Here is a 27,015-nt window from a genome sequence, read left to right as displayed (position 1 = left end):
CTTTCTCCAGCATGTTCAGGGCACACTCTGTTTTCTTCCGTTTAAACAAAGGGCATTCTCCCATCCTTCCAAGGGCTCCACATACTTTTCTGGGATCTGTCCCAGGGCATGGCCCCACCACTCAGTAGGTAGGGAGTGACTTCTGCCAAGTCACTTAAGCACCCAATCTCAAGTTCCTCATCTGTAAAATTGGGATAATATTTCTCAGCCGACATCCCAGGTTCCTAGCGATAAATATTAATGTCCGTAGAGGGCTTTGAGATCCCGGGGTGAAGGATGCAGCAGAGTGTTATTTTTATGACGTTGCAGCTTCCATAAAGCATCAAATTCAATGAGAAAGAGGAGAGAAGGGGCACTGGGCTGGAACCAAGAATAATGCAGGCAGATGCTGTTCGAGCTTCCCCCTACTGCTAATGCATCTCGACAGTCACCTGCAAGTCTGCTGCTATTCCAGTCCTGGGGCTTTCATTTTTACTGGTGACCTCGTTCAATGCCTCCCCATCCCCCTCTTCCCAGAGTCAAAATCCCTATTTAGCATCATATTAATATGGAACTTCATAACGCTGATATGGATCTGTGTATTACAAACATCAGGGGGCCCGCCTGCCAGTCTGCTGGCTTCAACACGCTACTCAGCAGGGAATCTGTGTTCGAGACTCTGGAGTGGGCCAGCCTTCCGGAGCTGGCCAGACGCCGACATCTGAACTGCCCGAGCAGCACCTTCCCTCCCCCATCTCCCTCCCAGAAGAGGCTTTCCAGGGCCCCAGGCTCTGAAGAGGAGCACAGACTGCTGTGCACTGGCCTCTGTGACCAGAAATGAAGATGGTTTTGTTTTAGAATAAAAACTTAGAAGAGGAATTGAATAAGAAAAAAACAATTATGAAGAACAATCCATAACGAAGAGGGGAGGGGGCTGGTGACAATGCAATACCCTGGCTCTATAGCAGGTGGGTGCCTGTACACCCCTGACATGTCCAGAAAGTCTCTGGAGACTTGGTTGAGGTAAGGGGACCAGTGGGGCCCACTGGATACAGTGTAGGGCTCAGGAGGCAATGAATCCATTGTGTTAATTGCAATATTTCCATTGCCCAGGATGCAGACCACAGGCCGAGGGGGAAAGGGTCACGGGGAAGAGAAAGTGGAGGTGACAGGGAGAAGAGGGCAGGAACCTGGGTTGGGAGAAGATGCTGCGGAGCTAGTCCCTGCCGGAAAACAAGACACAGAGCCTACCCAAGCTGCTCATATGAAGATACACAGGACATTCTCCTCCCCCAGAGCACCCCTAGTATCCCCTTGTCCTTTTGTAAAAAGTCATCACCTTCAAAATACCCTCTGCACCTTCCTTTTATTGAGATTTTTCATCTACCTGAAGACATTGTCATTTCTGGGGTTGTTTGGTTTGTTTCTTTTTAATGCCAGTATGTGCATCTTTCTAGCTGATCGCCCATCATACAACCACACTTTCTGCCCCTTTCCTTTCTAATCACTCCCCTCATGGCCTCACATACAATCCAGGTTAGTGGAAGCTGGAGTTCAAAAAATAAGGAAATATAAAGATTATCACTCTAGAACAAGAAGTATCAGGGACTTTGTGCTAGGACAACATTAAGATAGTTCTGCATCGAGCTCTCTAAAGAATGGGTTCAGGAACACCTTGCAACGAGTTTAGGAGGACCACTTATCCCTCACTTCTTTGTTTCCATGGAGAAGGCACCGTAGGGTAACACTGTTCCCCCACCTGATACCTCCCTCATCTCATGGCTGGAGAAGGAACCTACCTGATTGACAAGTTTGGAAGAAAAGACCCAATCTGGGTAGCTCAGTCCCTTCTAGGTCCCTGCATTGGAGCCTGCCTACCTGCATCTGCTCCTCCAAGCAGGGGGCCTGCTTGGCCAGTGTCTAGGTGAGTCCATTTAACTCTGCTGTGCAGACATTAGCAGGTCCCTTTTCCCACATCCTGTCCTTCACTCAAGCTTTCATCAACAGGAGCCCTGACAGAATGATCATTAGGGGATTGCCTTCCATGCCTGCCTAATCCACTCAGGTGGAGAAGTGATCACCAAAGGCCCTAGAGCAGCCCAGCTTGTTCTCCATTTGGCAATGCCTCCAGTGTGACTAAGAAAAACAGGTGCTTTTAATAGAATTCACACCTTGCTTCTGCTGGGCTGCTAGTAGGCCAATTTGGTTCTAAAAGGTGTCTCCGTTGAGAATGGCCCTCTGTCTGCAGAAGTTGTATGAGAAGGAAAAGCACCCCCAACAAGAAACACCTATTGAGAGCTTACCCCAGGTTAGGAGCTACAGCCTCCGTGTGCTTTAACTCCTGGACTCCTCGTGAAGGCTCTGTGACATCTGAGAAAATTTCTCTCCCTAGGTTAGAGGGCAGGAAAATGAGGCTTGGGGAGGTTATGAAGGAAGCTGGTAAGAGGAATGGACAAAAACCAGTGTCAGCCCTACCTGTTCATTCATCACACAGTTACAGAGGAACCCCTGTGCTGTGCCCTCTAAAGGCAATGGAAGGAAATTAGGCCCAGGCCCTTTATGATTCTCCACTTCCTTCTCAGAAGCTCCGGCCGGAAACTTGCCTGGGAGATATTAAGTTCCCACCAACCTTGGAAATCAGCTACCTGATTTCTGATTCAGGTGGGCTGCATCCTCCAGTTTCCACAGAATCTCATGCTTCCAGCGCGCTTCTCTTTGCCTTCCGTCTCCTTGGGTGCCTTCAGTCTCCCTGGTGGAAGCTTTCCACCGAACACCTCCCCCTACCGGTGTCCTCTAACACTCATGACTGGCAGAGCCACATGAGGGAAAACGATTGTCACTGTGCCCTGAGCTCGGGGCAAATCAGATAGAAGGCTCTCTAAAAAGCAAGTAAAATCACCTTCCACAAACTGTTGCCAGGCGACTAAAATAGTCATTTGTTTTCTATGATGGTGGTTATTGTTCCTTTGCAAAAAACAACGATGACAAAAAGTTAATACTAATATTGAAAAATCTGCTTCACCTGAAAGAGAGTTTTAAAAGTAGAATTATGGCCCTCTAAAAAGGAGCTGACACAAATCTCTATTAGCATCATGGTACCATAACACTACAAAGCCTGTTAATGCAGTGCTCTGTCAGTCTCTGAACTCCAGATATCAATGTCACAAGAATATTAGTTAGGAGTCTGGGCCTCCATCAGTGAGAGGACAGTTTGTATGTGGGGAGCGCCCATTAATGCTAATGGGAGCTACAGATGTAAATTCCCAGGCTCCGATAGGGGAAAAGGTCCCCTGGGATTTTCCACCGAGAACCCATACACTGTGATAGGTACTTGGGAACCAGAAAGTCTTTTCTCATTAGTACAGTTCCACTCAGGGAGTGATTTGCAACCTCACTCCAAATATTAGAGATTGAACTAGTCTATCTTAGCTACGACATCTATAGACTTCTATTTTTTTTTTTTTTTTTTTTTTTTTTTTTTGCCTTTAGATATTGTGCCGCTAAAACCTAGTCTAAGACAAATGCCATTTTAATTTGCTTTAGGCGGTGAAGGCCAACACACATTTCAGTGGAGAAAGCTATGTGTTTTAATTGCCTTATGAAGACATAGCATATGCCCTGACACAGTTAAATGATTAACAGATTACTCCAAATGTCTTTGGCATAGAATATCTATACATTCATTAGGCAGAACAATTTATCTTCTTGATAAAACTAAAATTACTTATACATCAGGTTTACTTTCCGTGATTAATAAATGATAAAAATCTAAATCTGGAATGTCTCTTCTTGGCCATTAATCTCACATTTATCAGCTTTTATAATACGTATTATTAATATAAAAATTCAATTTTCAAAGTATTTAAATTTGCTAAGAAAAACAGAACACACTTAATGCAAAGAAGCATCTCAATTAGTAGAAAATGCTACAGTGATTCTGAAATAGGTAGTAGACAGAGTTAGCTTTAAATATGCTTTATAAAAACAGATAAAATCCATGGGATACACAGACATCAAAATGTCCCCAAAGGGACCCCTGTCTCAAATATACTTCCAGTAAGAAGACGTCAGCATTAATGGCGAGTCTGGTATCCTTCCACATATGCTCAAAAGGACAACATGAAGATCAGGCTCAGAAACAGAGCACAGAACACAGAGATCTGGAATCGCTAAAGGTCAAAATGCAAGCATTGCACGTGGCCAAGGAAGTGAGCTTCGGAGGCACAGGTTTAGCTAGAGGGAAAGCCTTGGGAATCAGATCCTTCTGTCAGCTTTTTTAAATGTTGAAGACCGTCTGTCCTCCAATTAAACTGATCAAGGGGTCCAGGATGGTTTGTTAGCGACTCTGCTCTGGAGAACACTCATTAAAAGTCTCGAAGCTGATTACGGAGTTCCCGTCTCGAGCACTTCACTTCTGCTGTCAGCTGCTGATTTCTCTGAATTCCAACTGCCAGAGTAACTGTGGAGGCCGAGCCATGCCTTCCCCGCTGCCAGAAAAGGAGAGAGGAGAGAGACATCTGCCAGTGTCCTGAGTCACCTGTTACTTACTTGGTGACTCATTCCCCCAGAGGGGTCAGGGCAAAACAGCTCCTGAAAGGGTGTGTGCACACATATGTGTGTGCGTCTGTGTGTGTGTGTGCGTGTGCGTGGTCTGCACATTCACGTGTGTTCACAGATAGGTCCTGGGTCTTCCTGAGAGCTGGCTCTGCTAGGCACAGAGCATGTGGTCCTAGTGACTCTTAGAGAAGAAGAACCCCTTTTTCTCACCCTCCAGGAAGCCACCCTTTAATGAGGTGGACAGAGGAATAAAGAGGAAATTGCAATGTAATGTAATCAATGCCACGGAAGGAATCATGATGGCTCCTAGTTACACCTAACTCAGCTTTTAAGAGAGGAGAGGAAAGTGGCAGAGCTCCTCTGGAGGAGAGAACTAGAAGGTAGGAACGATTTTCCTGTTAGAGAGAACAGTATCTGCAGAAGCCCAGAGGAGTGAGAGAACCCTCATTTACTTAAGGACTCACTTTTTTGCCAATCATTCATCGAGCACCTACTATACCCCAGGTGCTATGCTAGGTAGTAGAAATACAGCGAGGGCAGGATGCGCATTCCAATGGGCTTCAGGGAATTGCAAACTCATTCTGTATGACTGGAGCATAGTGGGGGATGAGGGATAAGAGCCAAGGCTGGGAAAATATGTATGGCTCAGCCCACGGCACATTCAGGGTTTGTGTGTGTATATGTGTGCACATGTGTTTATATTGTGGAAGGTGTTGGTGTCAGAACAGGACTCACACAGACCTGGCCTAAATTGAAATCAAAGGAAAAGGTATGTGGTAATGTTTACCTAGTCATAGCCTGGCCAGACCGATGAAATGAGTCCTGAAGGTGACACTGGTACTTCCCCCTATACATCGAACTTTCTCTCATATCACTCACCATCCCACATCTTCTACCTCATCATGAGGGTTCACTCTCACCATGGACCCTCATGGTACCATCATGGCACCTCATTCTGCATACCAGCATTGTGCTGGTGATGGATCCACTGATACCACCTTCTACAACTGAGCTGTAGTGAAATGAGCATGGAATTAGGGTCAAATTTGCATTCCAATCTCAGCCCTACTCCTGGCAAGGTATTTGGTAATGACAGTCATAACCATCCACAGCATTTATTGAGCATTTAATATGTGCCACTTTATGTGCATTAACTCATTCAAACTTTGCAATAAAGCCACAAGGTGGGCACCATTATGATCTCTACTTTATAAAGAGGGAAACCAAGGCAAAGAAAGCTTCAGGGTCTTGCATATAGTCACACGGTTAATAGAATGGCAGTGCCTAGAGCCAATCTCAGTAAATTTGATCCTGTCTCTCTTGGGTGCCTTGTTTTCTTCAAATTCAAAGTGGACATGGTAATACTGATTTTTGGCAAGAATTAAGCGAGTAACTTAAGTGACCAGCACAGTTTGCACTCTAGAAATAATAATTTCCTATGTCTCTCCCAGTCCTGCCCATTTCCAGAGCTAGGTTTAAAATGTGTTATTTCATGAAGATTTTTCTAGGCATTGAGTCTGCATTGACATGACATTCCTCCTTTGAAGTCACCTCTAGTTTAGCATAAGATGAATAGTGACACTGGTCATACTGTCTTGTATTGTTCTTGAATTACTCAAGCTTTCGTGATTTTTCCAACAACATTGCATGTTCCTTGGGCCAGTAATCAGGTCTTGTCTTCCCCTCCAGAAATATCTTCTCCAGAAGCCACTGCTAAGAGCATAGGGTTTTCAAACCAGGTTCAAAGAATAAAGAATAAATAAATACTACAGGAGTTCACATGTAGAATAAATACATGTTGCAAAGGAAACAGAGTAATTTGTAAACTAGTTGAGGGAGGAGGAATTTGTATGTATCTTCATCCATCCAGTAGATTCCAAGGAATTTGATTTTCAAGTTATGTTCTAAATATTTAGTTACATTTTCCTGTTTCCTTCAGTATGTATTTTCTCTTAATGTCCAAAGTCAAAAATCTCCAGGTCAATAGGGAGAAAGAGGAGCTAATTGCTCAACAAATTTGAACGTGGGTATTCATTTTTCACTCTCTAAGGCATGAGATGCCCTCCTACACTCAAGTCAATGACTAGCTTGGGAGGAAGCAAACACATTAATACAAGGCATAAACACTCTCTACTGACAATAAATTTTAAAAATAATTGACCTCATCACATCAAAGTTTACAAGTGGCTTTAGTCCCATGCCCTATAAACTCTAAACTAGAGGCAGGATGCCTGGCTGAGCAGAAAGAGCAATGCAGCTGGAGTCCAATTTGGCTTTGAGCTATAGTTCCACCACTTTCTACCGTAGTGACTTCCCTGAGTGTCACTTTGCCATCTGCATCAGAATTTTTATATAAAAGATACTTTCTACCTCAAAAGCATGCCATTCGTGTAAGGGATTACTGTGATACTAGGGGCGAGGAGCCAATCAGAAGTGCAGGGATTCCATACAGGAATTATACTAAATGCAAATGAGGGGCATCAGTGACCAGTGAGGGATGTAGTTGGGCATTCTTCTCTTCATTGGGCATACTTCTGGGGTTTATTAGCCAAGTAGAGTCCCCCGACATGTGAGAGGAAGTTCCCACCAGTATACATCCTGCATGATACACTATATCAGAATGCAGAATGCGCTTCAGAATAACAGTCTTTAAAAGTGCCTACACCTTAGTCATGATGGCAAACATATTTGACTGCTGGTCTGTACAATGCAGTAAAGAACTGTCTTTATCTTATCCACTGGAGTGCTTGGTCGATCAGGAAATGGGGTATTAGAGTGAAAAGATCACATACAGAACTTGCTCTGTGTTCGGTCAAGACTGCTGGCCTATGAAAAACAAAGCAAAATCAGAAAGTGCTTAGGTTCCAGAAACACAAAATTAGGGAGAATGAAAAATGGCAGTTCATCTCTCCCTGTTTGCTGGGACAGAAGAATCATTTGTTAAATAATAGACCCTAACTCTTTGTTAGCTAGGCCAACTGTCAGCAAACTATGGTCCATGGACCAAATCCAGCAGCCTACCTATTTTTGCATAGCCTGTGAGCAAAGAATGATTTTTATATTTTTAATGGTTGAAAACAATATTTAAAAAGATAATATTTTGTGACATCAAAATTACATGAAATTCACATTTCTACAGCCATCAATAAAGTTTTATTGGCCCACAGCCATGTTCACTGGTTTACATGTTATCAATAGCTGCTTTTGTGCTACAGTGACAGAGCTGAGTAGTTGCAACAGAGGCCTTATGGCCAGCAAAGGTGAAAATATTTATGACCTAGACCTTTGCAGAGCAATTTTGCCAATCCCTTGTCTAGGCCAATTGTGTTTTCTTTCAGTATGTGAAACTGACCTAACACGACGTAGCTACTACCTGATCAAACCCTTTCTGACCTTAAGACTAGATGTCAAACGTATCAGCCTCTGTTAAAGCTGGTTCCTAGAAGGCCAGGACATCCTATCGACTCTTGCCTCTAACGTACCATCCCCACCTCCATATAATATACAGACACATACCCACATGCCTGCACAAACACACCCTAAATTCTGATTTCTATTTCCCCAGTCTTTATACTTTCAGATTTCCTCTGTATTGCTATTATACGGTCTTCTATAACCCCTAAACCATCAATACTGTTTCCTCATCTAATGACAAACTAAAGAAACTGTCAAGTATGGAAAGATATTTACTATAACTTAATACTAACATCAGAAAGCTGCTACCAATAATATTTTCTAATATTAAATATTACACCATTCCTTTTATCAATTATGCTTTCTTTTTCCTGTTTCAAATTGCACGGTTTTTTTTTCTGCCAATCTGGGTCAATTTTATAAGTACATTACAATTTTTATTGGTCCATTATACTTTGCACTGGTCTTTAAATGACAAATACATTGGTGAATTGCATCCATGTTAACTAGCATTTTTAAATGGTCTAACTTTCTAGAGAAGAGAACTACCTTATCAAAGCACTATTCAGGATGTGCCTGAATTGTGCCAGAAAAAAATCCTGAGAAGCAGTATGGTAGAAAGGAAAGGGCATCAGACCCAAGTTTTGCCCCACAGAGTGTCAAAAACTAACTGTTCAGCCTTGGACGGGTCCCAGACCCTGTCTGGACTTTGATTTCTTTTTGATGTAATGTGAATTCACCTGGATCTTGAGAGTGTTCCCATTCTCACATTCCCTGATTCTAGGAAAATAACTTGCCATCGATTCAAATTAGTCATTTAGCATCTGATAAGAAGTTAAATGTTGAATGGCAGTTCGAAGTAGGTTTAAAGTTTACTTTTATTATGGCCTGAAAAACAGGAAGGAGTAATGATATCAGCCTCTAAGAAACAGGGCTCAGAATGGAAAGAGGTGGGCCACAGGACCATTGTTTCCTAGTATTAGTCCTCTTCAACAATTTGATTTAAAAATATACATATTTATAATTTTTTATTTTATATATATATTTAAATCAAATGGTTTTATATACATCTATATAAGCACACATTATTTTCACTGAAAATTTAGAATACTTCCAATTCATATCTGGATTAATGAGGCTACATATACTATTGAATTTTTGTCATCCATATTGATTTTACACATATTTCCCAAGGGGAATTATAAGGGGAACAGATGGGGTTACCTGACCCTAATTTCCCTTCTGATGCCACATTCCCCTATTTCTGCCTCCTCTCGATTTTTTCATTTTCTCACTGAAAACTCTCAGTTCATGAGCAAGCTCTCCTCACTAGGAACCAGGCAGTTGGAAAGTTTTAACTTTTAAAGTTCATTTATATTTGAGTCCTCCAAGAGCAACAATCCCCCAAAATTAATGATATTATAATAAAAATATTTTATTTCTTCAAAACCTCAAAAAATCATTTAAAACAGATCTTGCACAAGATTTATCCCTCTAGGCTAAAATAAAGCATTAGAGCTTTTGTTAAGGCAAACATTTCCTCAAACTGAAAGAAAACAGAGCTTTAATGGAAATACAAATGCAGGCTTTGCAGTTGCAACCAGCTAATATAACATTAGAATTCTGCATTTGTGAACTGCTCTAATTTTATGTGCATATATTATTCAGCAAGAATAGTGTTCCTTTAGTTTTATAGAATTTTTTTGCTCTTATTTAGCTGGTGATATAATTACATGCTCTTATAAATCTGAGTATTAGGAATTCAAACATACACAAAAAAGAGAAACTTGATTCTTAATGACTTATCTTTTTTCCCCAATACACTGTCATCCCTTCATTGTTTTTTGTTTTGTTTTGTTTTGAGACGGAGTCTTGCTCTGTCACCAGGCTGGAGTGCAGTGGCGCGATCTCGGTTCACTGTTACCTCCACCTCCCAGGTTCAAGCGATTCTCCTGCCTCAGCCTCCCAAGTAGCTGGGACTACAGGCATGTGCCACTACACCCAGCTAATTTTTTTGTATTTTTAGTAGAGATGGGCTTTCACCATGTTGACCAGGATGGTCTCCATCTCCTATCCTCATGACCTGCCCGCCTTGGCCTCCCAAAGTGCTGGGATTACAGGCGTGAGCCACCACGCCCGGCCCCTTCATTGTTAATCTACAGCCCCTGTGCATTCAATGATCAAAGATTTTTAAACTACCTTCTTGAAACACACATACAAACTTTGTCAGGCAACTTCATGTGCACAAGCACTGTTCTTATTTCTGTTTTTCCATCTCTTGAACAAATGACCCCTTGACTTGCCCCTAAAACTTTCAATAGCTGAAACCAACCTCAGGTGAAGCAAGCCAACAACATGAGAAATGACTGTATGCAGACTCTTTGGGAGTGATAGCGAGATGATGGTGACAATGATGACGATGATTATCATGATGTGATTTTTCTACTTAATCCTTTGGTCAGCCCTATGAGGCAGCTACTACTGCTATCACCATTTTACAGATGGGGAACACATAGAAGTTAACACAAAGAGGCTGATAAATTATCACATTCTCACAGCTACTATGTGGTAGAACCAGGTTTTGGACCTTTAGTGCTACAGGTTAACATTGCACCATCCTCTCCCTTTTACAGGCACTCCGGAGGAACAGTTAACCAGCTGTGTGTCTCAATGTGAGAAATGTAAGCGTGTGGTGGTGCAGGAAAGAGGGCAGAACTGTGATGTCTCTGGACCCCTGATGGCTCCTGGTGAGTTTCCAGCACACTCCCAAGGCAGGACCCAGAAACAACCCCGAGTGTGGGTCCAGAGTCTTCTTCCTCACCTGCGTAGAGGGTTCAGTAAAGGCAAATCTTTACCTGGAGGAAAGCGTATTGGCTCAGCAAATGCAGGGAAGGGAGGATCTCAGCAAAGAGGATTTCCATTCCTTGGAAAATATGTGGAAAAGAAAGAAATGGACTTTGATCTCACATGAGGGAATGAAAATGAGAGCTTTTGCAGCCAGAAAGATGAGGGAAGATACTGTCTCCTACCACCTGTGTGAGCTTGGACACCCTACAGAGAACCAATTTCTCCATTTCCTCATCTATGAATGGGAATAATTATAAATTCCTACCAATTTCCGTTTCCTCATCTGTGAATGGGAATAATTATATAATTATACTTACAATTTGCCATGAGAATTAAATGTAAACTACCACACACACACATCAGCGCTTCATCACCTAGGTTGCCTTCCTCCAGATTCAGAACCATTTTTTTTGGCTTAACTCCCTTTTTTTCCAGCTTTATTGAAGTATGTAATGGTCAAATAAAATTATATAATGTAAGTTGTCCAACATAATGATTTGATATACAAAATCTTTTATTTCCTTGTTTATTTCACTTTTCCCCATGGAAGTCATTTCCCTCACATGGTCCTTTTCCTTCTCTTCCTTTCCCCAGTCTTTCTACAGCAAAATCAGCCTTGCCCTTTCATTCCTTCCTAGAATTCTCTGAAATGCTAGATGATATGTTCTGTCTGTGCTAACTCCCAGTGCCTGAAAACATTTGCCCCATGTGGTGGGATGCAATATTTGGGTGCTTTGGCCCTTAAGTATCTACCTGACCAAGTGTTCCCTACACCCTAATTCTGCACAGAGAGAGATGTTTAGGTTTTTGGAACTATAGTACAAATGGAGTACAATAAATGGGACACTCACACCCACTCTAAGTGGCAGAGGGTGCTTTGCAAAAAAGCAGAACAAAGGAAGAGCCTCTTTGTGCCCCCCAAAGATTCCAACTTTTCACTCTGTAGACACCTAGGTGAGCCCTAAGCATCTCTGGCCCTCCCTTCAAGTCTCAGAAGTCAAATAGCAATACTGAGTGATAGACAGAAGTGCATGATGTCCCTACGGGAGAAGACAAATTCTACCCCCTTTGCAGAAAGCTTCAGGTGTCTATGAGCCCATCTCCACTTCATAGAACAGAGAATAGGGCTTGTCATCATGTGTTTAAAATATTCTGTATCACAAGTGGAGTGTTTTTTAAAAACAATGAAGTTGCCACATGGGTTTCAAGTGGTAGATCAAGACACCTAATGGACCAAGCCTCCCTGTGAAAACACATAGATAGATGGTGGTGGTGTCCACCAGTCATCTTGATAAAGGTAAGAGGTCAAGGCCAGGCTTCTCATGTTGGGTTAGCAGCTTCTCAGAACCATCACCCATGAAAGTTTCAAGTAATTCTCAAACCTTTCATATCCAGAAATGTTCCATGGGGAATTATTCTTTGGATATTTGGAAGAAATAACAAACGTTATAATATGTTGCTACTGCTAATTCTGCTCCAACTGTGAAATACCATGATATGGTTTGATTGTGTCCCCACCCAAATATCATCTCCCATAATTCCCACGTGTCGTGGGAGTGCCCCATGGGAAGTAATTGAATCATGGAGGGAGGTTTTTCCCATGCTGTTCTCATGACAGTGAGTAAGTCTCAAGAGATCTGATGGTTTTATAAAAGGGAGTTCCCCTGCACATGCTCTCTCCTTGCCTGCCACCATGTAAGACATGGCTTTGCTCCTCTTTGCCTTCTGCCGTGATTGTGAGGCCTTCCCAGCCATGTGGAACTGTGAGTCCATGAAGCCTCCTTCCTTTATAAATTACCCAGTCTTGGGTATGTCTTTATTAGCAGTGTAAGAACGAACTAACACATACCACCACCAGAGCTAGGACCAGGTTTTGACCCATGCCAGAGCTTGGTGACACCATGAGACCTGAAAACAGTTTTACACCACCTTGACTAGTTTCTCTACGTATCTCCATGTTCCTCTGATAGTCTTACATCATAGTACCCAATAGCCAGGTAATGTAATTTTAACATTACAAATTTGTTCAAATGCATGATATTAGCAATGGGGTTACTGGGATCAACTGCTCTCTCTGCTTCTTTCCACCCCCACCCCCAGCTATGCTTCCAGGGCTGCCACAATCCTTTACATGGCTTATGCTCTTCTATTAGCAGGCACTGTGTTCATCTCTCGCATTCATTATCTTACTTAATCCTGTGAGATGTCTGCTATTTTAGTCCCATTTTACAGATGAGAAAACCGAAGCTTGAGATAGATAAAGTAGTTTTCCAAGATCTAATCTAATCTGTGGAGGAGTCAGCCCTCAAACCCAGATCCACAGCAACAACAAAGCCAGCCCACAGGAATCACAATTCATATATACATTCTGCCTATTCTTAGCATGTTTTCTGCCTCTTAGAATGAAAGTCACATAGAATACAATAAAAATCACTGATTACCTATTTTTAACTAAAATACAAGTGTATTGAGTGGGGAATTTCTATTGAGTCATCCAACGTGGAGATGTGGGAAGAACTAGAGAAAGGCAGAGGATATATTTGGGCCAAGCTCTCTGCCATAGTTTAGTGCCAAGCCTGGGGGGCTGGACAGCTAGGTGCTAGATCTGTCTCTACCATGTAGGCTTGCTGTGAAACCCTGAGCAAATCCTCCATCCCCAGGCTCATTTCCTTGTTTGCAAATTATAATAGCCCATCCCATCAGGTTGTTGCATCAGGTATTACCTAGTGACGTTTGAATATGGAAACGAGAACTAACTATTATATACCCCCATTCACACATATTAATATATTTCCTTTCTCTTCATCATCCCAATATAGTTACTTCATGTTTTTGTTAGGTAAATATTCAACATTTATTAGTTATTGTAACTAACTTAGTTATTGTAACTAACTTTTGTTCACCGCTGAACTATGGATTGTGTCATTAAATTTTCTTTCTTACATACTTTTTTGTTTTCCCTGAAGTTAATAATTGTCTTATTTCTTATTTCCCTCCTTTTTTTGGCAAAATGCCGAAAAAAAGTTCTTTGCCAAAACCAGAAAGTTTTTCTCAATATATGCAAGCAAATCAGACAATGGATCAGTTCCACTTCTTTCTTCCTGCTCTGATCCAGAGCGGCTTCCCTGCAGGCATTCTGCACAGCTGACATTCTAGCGCTCCCCTTTGCCTTCACCCAAGGAATAACTTTGGCCTCTTTTTGGGTCTGGACCTTTTATTCCCTAGACTCCAGATCTTCCTCTTGCTTAGTTTACTCTCTTGTTTCAAAGGCACATATCATTTAGTAGCTTTTGAAAAATTCATAAAGACCTTGTATATCTGAAAATACTTTATTCCATTCCAAAATTTGATCAACTTTACATTCATTATCTTATTTAATTAAATGAATGCCCATTATTTTATTCCCATGGCAATGGGAGGCAGTGGCAGAATATTGACTTCTAGATAAGAGTTAGTTAAATTTTTCAATATAATTCTCTATTCCCTCCTAGCTCCAAGTAGTGTTTTTTCAAAGTGAGTCTCAATCCTTTGCATGGGAACTGTTTTTTTTCCTGAACATTTTAGTAGATTTTCTTTTTTCCAAATGTTCTGAAATATTTCAGTGATGTGTCTGGTGTGTTTGTGTGTGTGTGTTTCATTCATTATGCTAACATTGAGTTGACTCTTTATAATGTGTGGCTGTTATAATCTTGTCTCTTGGTTCAAGGAAATTCTCTTTCATTAATTCCTTAACAGTTCTCTTCCCTCCATTTTATCTGTTATCTCTTTCTGAAACTCCTGTGGATTTAGATGTTGGACTTCCTGGGCTGATCTTCAAATTCTCATGTCTGCTTTTATTTTTTCATTCCCATTCTTCTCAGAGATTTTTTTCCTCTGTTTTCTAGTTCATTCATTAATTTTAATTTCCACTTTGGTATTTTTAATTTCCAAATTTTATTCTGGTTTTCTGAATATTCCTTTCCACAGTTGCCTGTTCTTGTATCATAAGTGCAATATGCTCTCTCTAGAAATAAATTAGAGATTTTAAAAGATGTTTTCCTCTGCCCTGCACTGCCTCAGTTTCCTCAAATTATTTTTTGTTTCTCTTCATCTCTCTCTCTCACATTAGAGGACTTCCAAGAATGGTCATCTGTTTCATTCAAGAGCAACACATCCAAGGCTGACTAGAAGTTTCAGGAGCATAGGTGGGGTTACAAATGGTGAACTTTACTGCAGTGTGACATGGAGGAGAGTTGGCACTTTCATGAGTGCTGTCGGCACTTTGAAAGAGAAGAGAGAAACTGGGATCTCACTCTTTAGTAAACAGATTTGATTTAAAACCTCCTTATTTTCCTTCTTCCCTATTAACTGTTCTACTGTGCCTGAGTGTCCCATAGTCCAGATATCTGGCTCAACTTCATTAGAAAGCAAACTGTTGTATGTCTTTGTCCAGTGGGGGAAGGGATCTGGTCTATTTGGTCATTCTATAAATCTATTCACCTGTTTTCACTCTGACCCATATCTCACCTTCTACCTTCAATTTATGAGCATTTCCAGAATTTGGCAGAGCAAAACAGCCTGCTTTTTGTTGATTCTTTCCCCTACAAGCTTAAATTTCATGATTATTTTAATGCTGTGCCAAGTCAGTTACCATTTGTTTATTCTTCTTTGAGCTTTCAAAATGTAGTTGGCATTTCTTCCCTGATGCCATCTCCTCTTTCATTCTCTTTGTCCTTTGAGCTTTAAACTTTTTAAAATGTCGTTTTGTAGGATTTCAGGTGCCATATTGAACTCAAAATATAGTTTCCACTCCTTGCACTTAATAGGATATCAAAAGCATTCTCCTCCATACGGAAAACATAGAGTAAATACAACACTTTATTTCAGTAGAATACTGAAAACACATTTGAACGGCTTTCTCATAGTATATCTAACCATTAGCCTATCACTGGAAACTTAGAATGAATGAAAATTTCACTATTATAAATAGCATCAAAGTAGCCATCCTTTCACATGAAGTTTAGTCTTGTCTCTGACAATTTCCTTAAGATCTATTTCTAGAATAATATTAAGTCAAGTATTCTAAATTTTTGAACTATTGATACACGTTACCTAATTGATTTCCAGAAAGGCAGTAATAAATCAGCACTCTTCCTCAAAGAAGAGGCAGTAAATGGAATTTATCCCATCATCACCACCAGTATCATTTCTCAAAATCTTTATCAGTCATGTCCCCATTATTGTTTTAATTTGCATTTCCCTGTTGACAAATGTGACTACATTTTTTTCATATATTTATTGGTAACCTATATCTTCTGTTAATTGCTCCTGGACCAAGCTCATTTTTTTTCCTAGTGAAATGTGAGGTTATTTCTTATTTGTATGAACTCTTCATTTGTTAAAACATCAAGCTTTTTTGGCTAGATTTCTCAAAAACATTTTTCCATTTTATTTTTTTAATTGAATACAATTCTTAGAATTTATCTCTGAAACACAGAGAATTTTTACATTTTTACATAATCAAAATTGTCACTTTTCTCTCATTTATGCTTAGAGGGTTTCTCATCCCATGATCAGATAAGTGTTACCCTACATTTTCTCCTCTTTAAAATATGTTTTGAATTTTTTGCATTTTACTCTTTTCCTTCTGAAATTTAATTTGCAGTATTTTCTCTCAGTCAATCAGGTAACTCAACACCACTGATTGCATACTTGTCAGTTTCTCAACCAATATGTAATGTAATTTTGAACACATTTTAAGCTCTTATATTTAATAGTCTGTTTCTTGGCTCTTTCAACCCCATTTGTCTGTTGATTCTTACTCCAGAATATCCTGTTTTAGTTACCATTAACTTTATAGTACATTGCAATGTCTACTAGAGAAAAACCTGCCTTACTGCTCTTCTTTTTCTAAATTTTTAAACTCTCTCACTGTATTTATTATTCAAGATGAACTCTAGAATATGTGGTCAAGTTTCCAGAAAATGACAGAAGCAATATGATTTCGATTAGAATTGTATTAAATATGTAAATTCATTTGAGAAGAATCAAAATGCTAAGAGTATCCATTCTTCCTTTCTAGGAAGATGACGCCTATCTCCACGCATCCGAGTCTACCTTATATCTACTCGGGGAGTTGTATTGTTTTTCCAGTACAGAGTCTATATAATTACTCAATCAGTTTATTTCTGGATATTTTTATGTGTTGGTATTATTTTGAATAATTTTCATCTTCATAGTTTCTAAATGATTATCACTATTATATCAAAATGTTAGTTACTAATTTTTATATATTTATTTTATATGGAGTCAACTAACTCAACTCATAATTTCTAATAATTTTTCAATGTTTCTAAGAATCTTTGTTTTACTATATAAACAGCAATTTTACCTGGTAATATCATTTTTGTCTCGTCTTTTCTATATCTCACTTTGAACCAGGTATTAGTAGGCTGTCATGAGTGAAACTGCAGACAACCTTGTCATGATCCTGGTTTTAAAGAAAATACTTTCACAACAAGAAAAATAATTGCTAATTTTTACTCAGTGCTTTCTGTTTGCCAGTCACTTTGCCAAGGGATTTAACTACATTACTTCCTTCCATCTTCAATCATTTTAGGAGAAAGTTACTATTGTAATCCCATTTTAAAGACAATGAAACTGAGGGTTGAGAGTAGAAATATATCCAAGGTTATCCAACTAGTCAATAACAATGCAGGATTTCAACACCACATTGATTTGACTCCAGAGCCCATGCTTGTCACATATTAGTATTTCAAGTAAGCATGATTTGTTGATAGGATTTTTTAAGGATGGCTTTGAGATTTTTTCTTGTCTCTTTTGGTGTTTGTTGGTTTGATTGAATATTTGAGCTGAGAAGATGGGAGAGAGAAGAGCAGGTTGCTTCTAGGCAGGCAGAACATAGACATGAAGAGAATACTGAGTACATTAATGATGCAAGAAAAGTACAACAGAAAAATGCTTCCCCATAGTTCCACAAGTTGTGTGTGGACACCAAAATCAATTACTAATGAAAAGAATACATTTTAAAGGCCAAAAAATTGCATCTTAGAGTTTTAGTATTATTACAACACAAATAAAGCTATATGATGTAACCACTTGCCCATTTCAGTTTCCAAAATTTCTCAAAGAGCATTTTGGTCTCATTAACTCAGATCTTTGAGTCACTAAATAGTAAGGCAAAAGGTGGGGTTAAGGTGATTTGTGCTATTTAAGGCTCATCTTGGCAAGAAGCTGAGTGGAGGGAGACAGTGTGCCTCCTTTTCCAGTGCGAAAAACGGAATCCAGCAATGCAAAAAATAAAGTCTTTAAAAGTGTTACACAAAATTATGTATTTCTGCAGCATATCATCCCAGGCTTAGTGGCTGTATAATAGCCCTGCTGGACTCCCACCACTGCAAGAAGATCATGCGCAAAGCATTATGATCAGCACAGGAAATATGAAGGTCTTACTTTTCCACCAGACAATTTCAATTGTTGGGGTTGGTAGGAGAAGTGTTTCCTTAAAAATCATTACATAAAAGTTTTTAGCTTTGAGTGCTAAAAGAGTTTTCAGCATTTAAAGGGCCACACTCTTTTATAGGAAGGGGACAATTGATTCACGCCAATTAGGTGTTCATGTAAGAAAACAATTTTTTTTTTAACAAGCTTTAGGAACACTTATCCTTGACCAGCGAACAGAGAGTTGGTTTGATCTGAGCAAACACACACAGGATTGTGCTTCTGACCTGGGTTTTAATCCTGGCCCTTTTGTGCAGGGCTCTTAACCCGTCAGCTCTGGGTCTATTCATTTAACCATTGGTAATAATAACATTGCTGCCATTTCCTTGATGAGGCTTCTGTGAGATTGAAAAAGGGGTATACATGGGAAAGTGCTTTTGAAAACTGAAATACACTTGATATGTGTAAGGAAAGATCCAACAGTTTCCAGGACACTCTCCCTGAAGAGTAGTCATATTTATTGCTCACCCGAACTCCTCTGAAAAAGACAGTCATTGGCAGTAATGGAGTTCTTCAGAGAGCCAGCCTGTTTCCATTTCAGTTCAAAGCCCTTGAGGCAGCAAACTTTCAATCCAGGCACTGCCCCTGAGTCCCAAGTAAATTGTCTGTTTCCCCAATATATGTGGTGAGCATTTAAACAGATCATATTCTTTTATCAGGCAGTGAAAATCAAAATTCAAAGGCTAAAGGAAGGATGACCTATTTTACATGAACTTTATGAGAGGCTTTAGAGGCGTCACGTGATCCTAGGATAACTCGATAACGTCAGCTCTGGGTCACCACATGGCTCCCTTTTCCCTCAGTCCCTTTGGCCAGTCATTTCTTTTATACACTGCACAGTGGCTCTATGTACTGGGGACTAGCTTAAATCGAGCTTGAGACAGGGGCCATGGAATGATTGAGTAGTGAATTAGATAGAAAATTGCGGCTTTTGCACCATAAGTGAGAGAATCGCTGCATTCAACCAGTTGCTATGACTTGAGGATTTCTCACTTCTTTTGACTTTTTTTTCACAGACATAGTTGATGTCAAACTTATTTGTCTCTTTAGATACACAAGAGCTGCCTGTTGCCCTCGACCTTCTTTTAAAATCTTCCCTCCACATCTCAAATACTCCTTAGCCATCATCAGCATAAGTTGTGACATATGAAAATCAATGTTCAAGAAAGAGTTGGAGGAGGGAAAAGTTCAAGTCTTAAACCCACTCAAGGTTCATTGGGACCCCATCAGAATAATCAGCCATGAATGTGGGACACAGGAGTACAGGAGGCTGACCATAAAAGGCAAAGATACTACAGAGAGAATTGATTTCTTATATTGGTTATTTGGGTTTTACACAAATTTGTACCAAGAGGTACATAAAATTGAGTCAAACTTGAAAACTGTAAAATCACTGGATTGGTTTATTTGCATTTGTTCATTCACGCATGAGCACAACTAGCTGTTCTAGAACAGGCAGATGAAGGCACTGGTTATATATGGCCACTTGATTTCAGCACACATGACTTGAGCCTGCTCTATGCCTGGAAGTGTGCTAGGCCCTGAGAGAAATAGGCAAACAAGTAAGATTTAGATTCTGGACTCCAGGGATTGATACATAGCTCTGATTCCAGATAGTAAGAAAACTACTGGAAGAGAACCATCAAATGCTTTGGCTGTCTCCCTAACTGAGGTATAGCTTTTTACAGTAGACATAAAGCCCCATGAGCATAGATTAGGCTAAGGATAAGGCAAACACCTCCGCAAGTCTTCCAAGTCCCCAGACAATCTGATGCCACCCATATGGAAGGACCTCTCCCCAGTGCCTGTCTACACCGCACAACACAACTAACCACTCAGCATTCTTCAAACATAACCACACATTTACTCTTCCAGGTCTTGTTCACAAGCCTCCTTCTACTTAGAACACTTTGATACCATCTTCGCTAACCTAGAAATCTGATTATTTCCCCTGCGGCCCAACTCAGTGATCCTTAGGGAGAAAATGCTCAGTGAGACGTCATTCCAAGGTCTCTCCCAGCCTCTAAGTCAATGATATGTGAACCAAAGAAATACATAGAACAGTTCACCTCCGTTGAACCACGAAGCCATTCCTGATGCCCTAAGGCATAATTAGACCTCTGAACTTCCATCCCACGTGCTTCTTCTGCTACTATAGGACTAAATGCACTGAATTGTAAATAGTTGTTTGTTAGCCATTTACTAGTTTATCCTTCCAAGTAGAATGAGTAAAACTCAAGGGCAGTGTCTGCATCTTATTTCATTTTTGTCCTATCTAACAAACAGTCATGTGACCATAGCTAAGCGTCAATCACTCTTCCAAGTGCATTGCATGTGTTTCTTCATTTAGTCCTTACCACAGCCCTATGAGATATATTACTATCATTATCCAATTTTGCCCATGAGGGAGCTGAGACACAGCAAGTTTAAGTAACATGCTCACAGTCATACAGCTGAGTGGGTAACCAGCCTGGTTGTTAACCAGGCTCTTACCTGTTCCTTTATGCTGCCTTTTACCTATCTTTGTACCCTCAAGGCTTGGCTCAGAGGTCCAGTACGTGGAGCTCACTAAATGCATATTAGCTGATTAAATGACTGAGTAGGTGACCAATCAGTACTGGTTAGTTCTGGCTAGACCCTACTGCAAAGTTCTAGGCTATAGAAGTTAGGGATAATAAGCAGATTTTGAGACGGTTCAGAAAAACTCAAGAAGATAGAAATGAAGAATTATACCTACGGATTTAGGTTGCTTAGCCTTGAGAGCAAAAGCCGAAGGCTGGTTTCATAATGATCATCAAGAAAGGAAGGCTGATTCGTGAAGACAGCGACTGAGCTGTTTTTCTCCACCTCCGGGGAGGAGAAAGGAGCAGAACTGTGCCTAAGCCGCAATGGGCAGAGTTTAAATCCACACAAGGAAGAATTTCCTTGGCCTAAGTATCATTTGTTAGAGCTAGGAATGAGTTATAGAGAGAGGCTCCATTAGGTTATCTGTCTTCAGCCTTTTGGACTTGCTTCTGCTCAGAGTGAGGAACATGTAGAATGAAAACAGACAATACAAGGTCTCCCCCAGCCTTATGAATCTGATATTTGAATCTAGGAAATACATCAAACACTTCGTCTTCTTTGATTCAACAAATGAAAAAATGAATTGATGAATGAACATGTCCCACATTTAAAAGGCAATAACAAAAAATTGCAATCAGCAATAAGAAAAGGGGTCTTCTTAGGGAACACTTTTGTGCTACAGATGTAACAATAGAAGAAAAATAGAACTTATTTAAGCTCTTCTATGGCAGCTATGATCCAACTATCTCTTGCTAGGTCCATCATCTTCTTAACATAAAATTAGAAAAGGTCAGTCTACATCCTCAGGTGCTGGCTTTGGCCCATCATCACCATTTACTCACTTGATAGATGACAGTATCTTGATGCATATTTCTTTAAACATGAAGTAAACTCAAACTATGAACCACTATTTCATCAATGTCCAATCTAAAGCACTTTAAACAGGAAGAAACAAATCCTTCCCCGAGAACAGGAAACAACATCAAACCTACTTACTTTTTTTTCCTACATGAAAACTGAAACACAAAATAGTAATGGAATTGAAAGAGAAGGTAGACAGTACACAAATCTATATCCATATTTGGTACTGTTTCAAAACCACGATTCTCCTTTATTTTCTGTTAATGGCAATAAAACCTTATACTTGTAGAATGCTTTACAGTAATAAAAGTTATTTAATACAAACATTATTTCACTGAATTTGTACCTGAAAGGTAAGTGTCTTCCTTTTCATCTTATAGAAGCAGAAACAGCTCAGATAAATAAGGGACTTGATTGAGGTCACCCTGATAGGCCTTCAGCCAGGCCTTCTCACTTCTAGACTGACCATTTCAGGTACACCTGTGCTGGGTGCCTGGTGAGCACCCAGTACACCTTACCATGTACTGCCTCTATTAATAGAGAGCTGTGGTGTGGCCCTATAAAACCTTGAGAAATTCAGCTGGTCTAATAATTTTGGGAGACCTGGGATAAGAGAAGTTGCTCTATCTGTTCTGAGTACAGAACACCCACTATCAGCGAGAGCCTGCATTCTAACTCAGGCTTTCCCCGCTTGCAAAATTATCTCCTTGTGAAAAACCTGGCTCAAATGCCATCTACTCTGTGAAATTGTCCCTATTCCCCTTGCTCCAGGTAGAGGGACATAATCCTATAAGCTCTGGATCCAGGCTGCTTGGGTCTCAGTCCCATGTACTAATTAAGTGACCTTACCCTCTCTTAACCAGCCTCATCTACCAAGTAGGAATACAACTAATATCCCCTTATTCAGAGATGGCAAGGAGTCAATGATTTTATATCAGAAAAATGCTTCCAACAGCTATTGGCACAGAGTAAGCTCTGTGTTTGTTAATTATCATTGTTAACTATTCCTGAAAGTATTGTCATTGGTAACTATTCCTGCAATTATTACCTTCTCTGAGTCTTCACAGGGCTTTGTTTATCCTCCTGATGTATTACTCATATTTTTTATAACTCTTCTCCATGATTTGGTTAGTTATTATCCACCCCATCATCAGCCCAGAGACCTCAGTTTCTCTTCCAATAATCTCTTTTCAGATCTCTTTTCAGATGAAGGCACTGATATCCACTTATATCTACTGCCAGCTGAAGCTGGCCTGGCTGTGCAAAGTTTTTCTCCACCTGCCTCTTTAGATTTATTTCCCACCATTCCCGCCTCACCCTGAACGGCTGGTGTCACATCCAACTGCATGCTCCTCAACACACACTTCCAACACTGCTCTCTTTCCTATGTCTGACGTAGGCTCTCTTTCGCCTTGAATTGTCTTCCCAGTTCTTTGTCTGGCTTAATTCCTTTTCTTTGTTTAAGAATTAGCTCCATGCAACTCCCAAGACAGATTGGAGGCCTACCTACAGTGCTCCCATGATACATGGAGCATTTGGTGGTTGTCCTATCATTATAATGACCTGCTGTGCTCTCCCACTATGACCTTGCATTCTAGGGCAACATCCTCAGTCACTTTCTCATCTCCTTAAGTATGGATATGCTTTGCACATGGCGGAGGGGGGCGCTATTCAAAAAACACTGAATGGCTGGTCTCATTAAATAGATAATAGATAGATAATGACACATACTGTGCATTTGATGGGTCACCAAGCAGTGCTTACTGATGTGTTCTTCTAAACACTTTCAAGAAAGTGATTCATTTAATCTCCATGACAATCTTATAAAGTCGCTACTATAATTATCCCCATTTTATAGGCGAGAAAACAGAAGCAAAGTGAGATTTGAAAACTTTACCAATGCTACACAGTTAGGAATTAAGGACACCAAGGTTAGAACTCAGAGGTCTGTCTCAAGATCAACAGGTTCTTGACCCATGTGCTACAGTACCTGTTCAAAAAGGGTATCATAATAGTAAAGATATCTAAACAGACACAGACAATACGTTCTAGTTCCAATTTTACAGATGAGAAAGTTGCAGAAGAAAGTTTATGGAGAAGCAGTTCAGGGGAAAAAAGGTAGAAAGCTGAACTGGAAGATGATAACCCTTGCTCCTCACTAGCCAGGGCTGGAACTTGAGCCAATCTCTTATTCTCCCTCTTCATGTAAAATCGAGACCTTGGGAACCTGTCTCTGCTTCCTTCCAGATCAAATATCCAATTTCACTTAGCTTTGGCAAACATTCATCCAGGGCTTATTGCGCACCAGGCTTTATGATGCACCTTTATCCTTGAGGGATTCATCTTTTTGTGGGGAGACAGGCATAGATAGACAATATTTCTAGACCAGTTCAAAATGGCCACAGTGCAGTGACATGGGTTGTTTTAAAGGAAACTATCTCAACATGAAACATTATCCAGACATGAGTCCTTGGCCCCTCCATAATATCTTCCATCTAACAACTGGCCAAAACAATGATGTATTATCAAGGATCCATCCCATCTTCCCTCCAAGTCATCACCCAAAATAATCACCTCAGTTTACAAGTAAAGAAGCCAGTGATCAGGCTAAGTTTGCCTGTGGTCATACAGCTCCCTGGTGGCATAAGCTACTGCCATCTCTGTCCCTGAGCACTCTCCCAGAACTGAAGTGGGCTGTGGGGGACAGGAGCATTAACTGTGCTGCAGCTGCTGTTGGTTTTCCAGGATGGTTATATGCTTAAATGGATTTTCAGATTTACAGTTGATTCTAGAAATTGCATCTAGTTCATTTCCAACTCCGTAAGTAAAAGCTGGTTCACTTAAGGCAAACAGCATCCAATTAAAATACATTCTGTAGAAGTGAATGAGCAAGGCATTTTACCCAACTCTTGACTTATTAAAAAAAGAAAATCCTATCGGGGAAGTTCTCAAAGAGAATTCCATCACATTATTGTGAGATGAAAGAGTTAAAGTACGAATGATAAAATATAATGTGAAAATATACTCTGAGGCCAGGTGTGGTGGTTCACACCTGTAATCCCAGCATTTTGGGAGGCCGAGGCAAGAGGATCACTTGAGCCCAGGAGTTCAAGATTAGTCCAGGCAACATAGAGAGATCCCAACTCTACAACAAATAAAAGATATTAAAAATTAGCCAGATGTGAGGTGTACACTTGTAGTCCCAACTACTCAGGAGGCTGAAGTGGGAGGATCACTTGAGCCCAGGAGGTAGAAGCTGCAGTGAGCCATAATTGTGTCACTGCACTCCACCCTGAGAGACAGAGGGAGATGCTGTCTAAAAAATAAAAATAAAAAAGAAAGAAAAGAAAAGAAAGAAGAAGAAAGAAGAAAGAAAAAAGGAAGAAGAAGATGAGGAGGAAACAAAGAAAATATACTCTGAGAAGCAGTCTTGGGTAAGCAGGGTACAGGTTTCAGTGTCAAGCCAAATGCGTCCATACCCCTTTTCAGCATCTCACTAGCTGTATGACTGTGGGCATGTTCCATAACACCACTTTGCCTACATTTCCCTACTTGTACAAAATAAATAAATAGGATCTGTCTGCCAGAGTACTTGTAAGAATTATAAGTTTAGTTTAGTGTCTGGCATAGAGTAAGGGTTAAAAAAATAAACTATTAAAAAACATTTTATTAAAGTCTTAATGATTCAGAGATTGATTATTTCATTAGAAGATCATCATGCTTTTTCCCTTTCTTCCTGCCTGCCCACATCACAGCTGCTTGTAAGTTATTATTCCATGAGATAAATAATGAGATAAAATTTAATTCAGATGGCATAGCAACAAAAGTGGGAATAGGATAGGCATTGGAATCAAACAGGTGTGAACTGAGACCCTGAATGGCTTTGGGCAGGTTATGTAACCTCTCTGAGGCTTGCTTTTCACATCTGTGAAATGGGGATAATCATACCTACCTTCTAGGCTTCTTACAAGGATTGAAATATGTGTGTATGTGTGTTCACTCTCTCACATGCATACAACTCCTAGCACTGTGGTGCGAAAATACTAGGTAAGTGGAAAAGTACTGAATCAGTTCCAGTAAGAATTATAGTACTTGGCTAAACTAAAGCTTCAGCATCCATCACAATTCATTCTCTAATAATCTTCACTTCCCCAGCTACATTACTACCATGGATGGCCAAAAGAAGTCATCCTCACCACAAAGGCCTTGCATCTGGGGCCATCAGATTTAGTTTCCTCTCTTAGGGACAGCTTCGGTGTCAACTGAAGTAGGTTATTCCAGGCATATGGGAACCCAACCTAGCAATACAAATGAGTGGGGGCAACAGGTAGACCTCTTGGGGATGTTCAAGAGGTGCAGAAGCAGATGATGCTGTAGCTGACACCCTATGACCTACTTTCCACCCAACGCCTTGCAGTACCAAGAGTCAGTGAAACCAACTCAGAGACTAGGATACCCTTTTTCTAACCACTACCTCCACTAGCTAGAAGGCAGAGCTCCAACTATCACAATGGAAATGACAGGGGTCAACCAGCTGTACAGGATCACATCTTTGGAGGCAAACAACACAGGCAATATTTTCATTAGGAGCCTTTTGGTAAATTAATAAGCTGAAGGGTCACGGGATGCTGACAGTGATATGACACAGGCATTTTTACATGAACATTTGAACTTCATGTTTCTAGTTTAAATATTTTATCTACAGAGATGTCTGAGTCATCTCCTCACATTCTTCCTTCACTCTCCTTTGAAATAAAGACTATATAAGATGACAACTTTCTAAAGGAAAACATGCAAACAAAAGACAAAAATCCAAAAGTCACATTAACATACCATAAAATATTTGAATATTTGTTTGGACCCCTGGAGACCCACCACATGTCATCCTGAAAGTAGCAGGCAGAGATTTATTTTGTATCCTTTTCTACTTCCTGAATAATGCTCCCACTCAAAGTGAAAGGATTCCAATTTCATGGCAGGCTAGAGGGTGTTTTTTCTGAAGCTTCTTACTTAGCATCACATTGCATACAACAAAACATACCAGTCAATACCAGTATTACATTTCACTGAAATTTCTGTTGAGGAAGAAATCTTCAGAAAAGGCTCCCTCTTTTTATAGAAGAAAGAATTTTTTAATTGACATTAAAAATCAACTCATTCTGAATTACCATTTTTATATGAAAGTTTCTGTTATAGACAAAATGGAAAATCAGAGTTTCACTTTATCCAACCTCATCCCTAAGAAAAGCTTCATACACAGAAGTGTTCTTTTTTCCATACGCTAGCAGCATT

At 40.2% G+C, this 27,015-nt stretch overlaps 1 protein-coding gene across 13 annotated transcripts in view; it reads right to left on the bottom strand.

Moving 5' to 3' along the window:
• Positions 1–27,015, bottom strand: part of LOC105487840 (PPARG coactivator 1 alpha) — a 716,435-nt gene that overhangs the window by 310,571 nt on the left and 378,849 nt on the right. The window lies entirely within an intron of this gene.

The sequence above is a fragment of the Macaca nemestrina genome, chromosome 3, assembly GCF_043159975.1.
Source record: "Macaca nemestrina isolate mMacNem1 chromosome 3, mMacNem.hap1, whole genome shotgun sequence".
Taxonomy (NCBI): Eukaryota; Metazoa; Chordata; class Mammalia; order Primates; family Cercopithecidae; genus Macaca; species Macaca nemestrina.
This window is presented reverse-complemented; position numbering and strand designations above follow the sequence as displayed.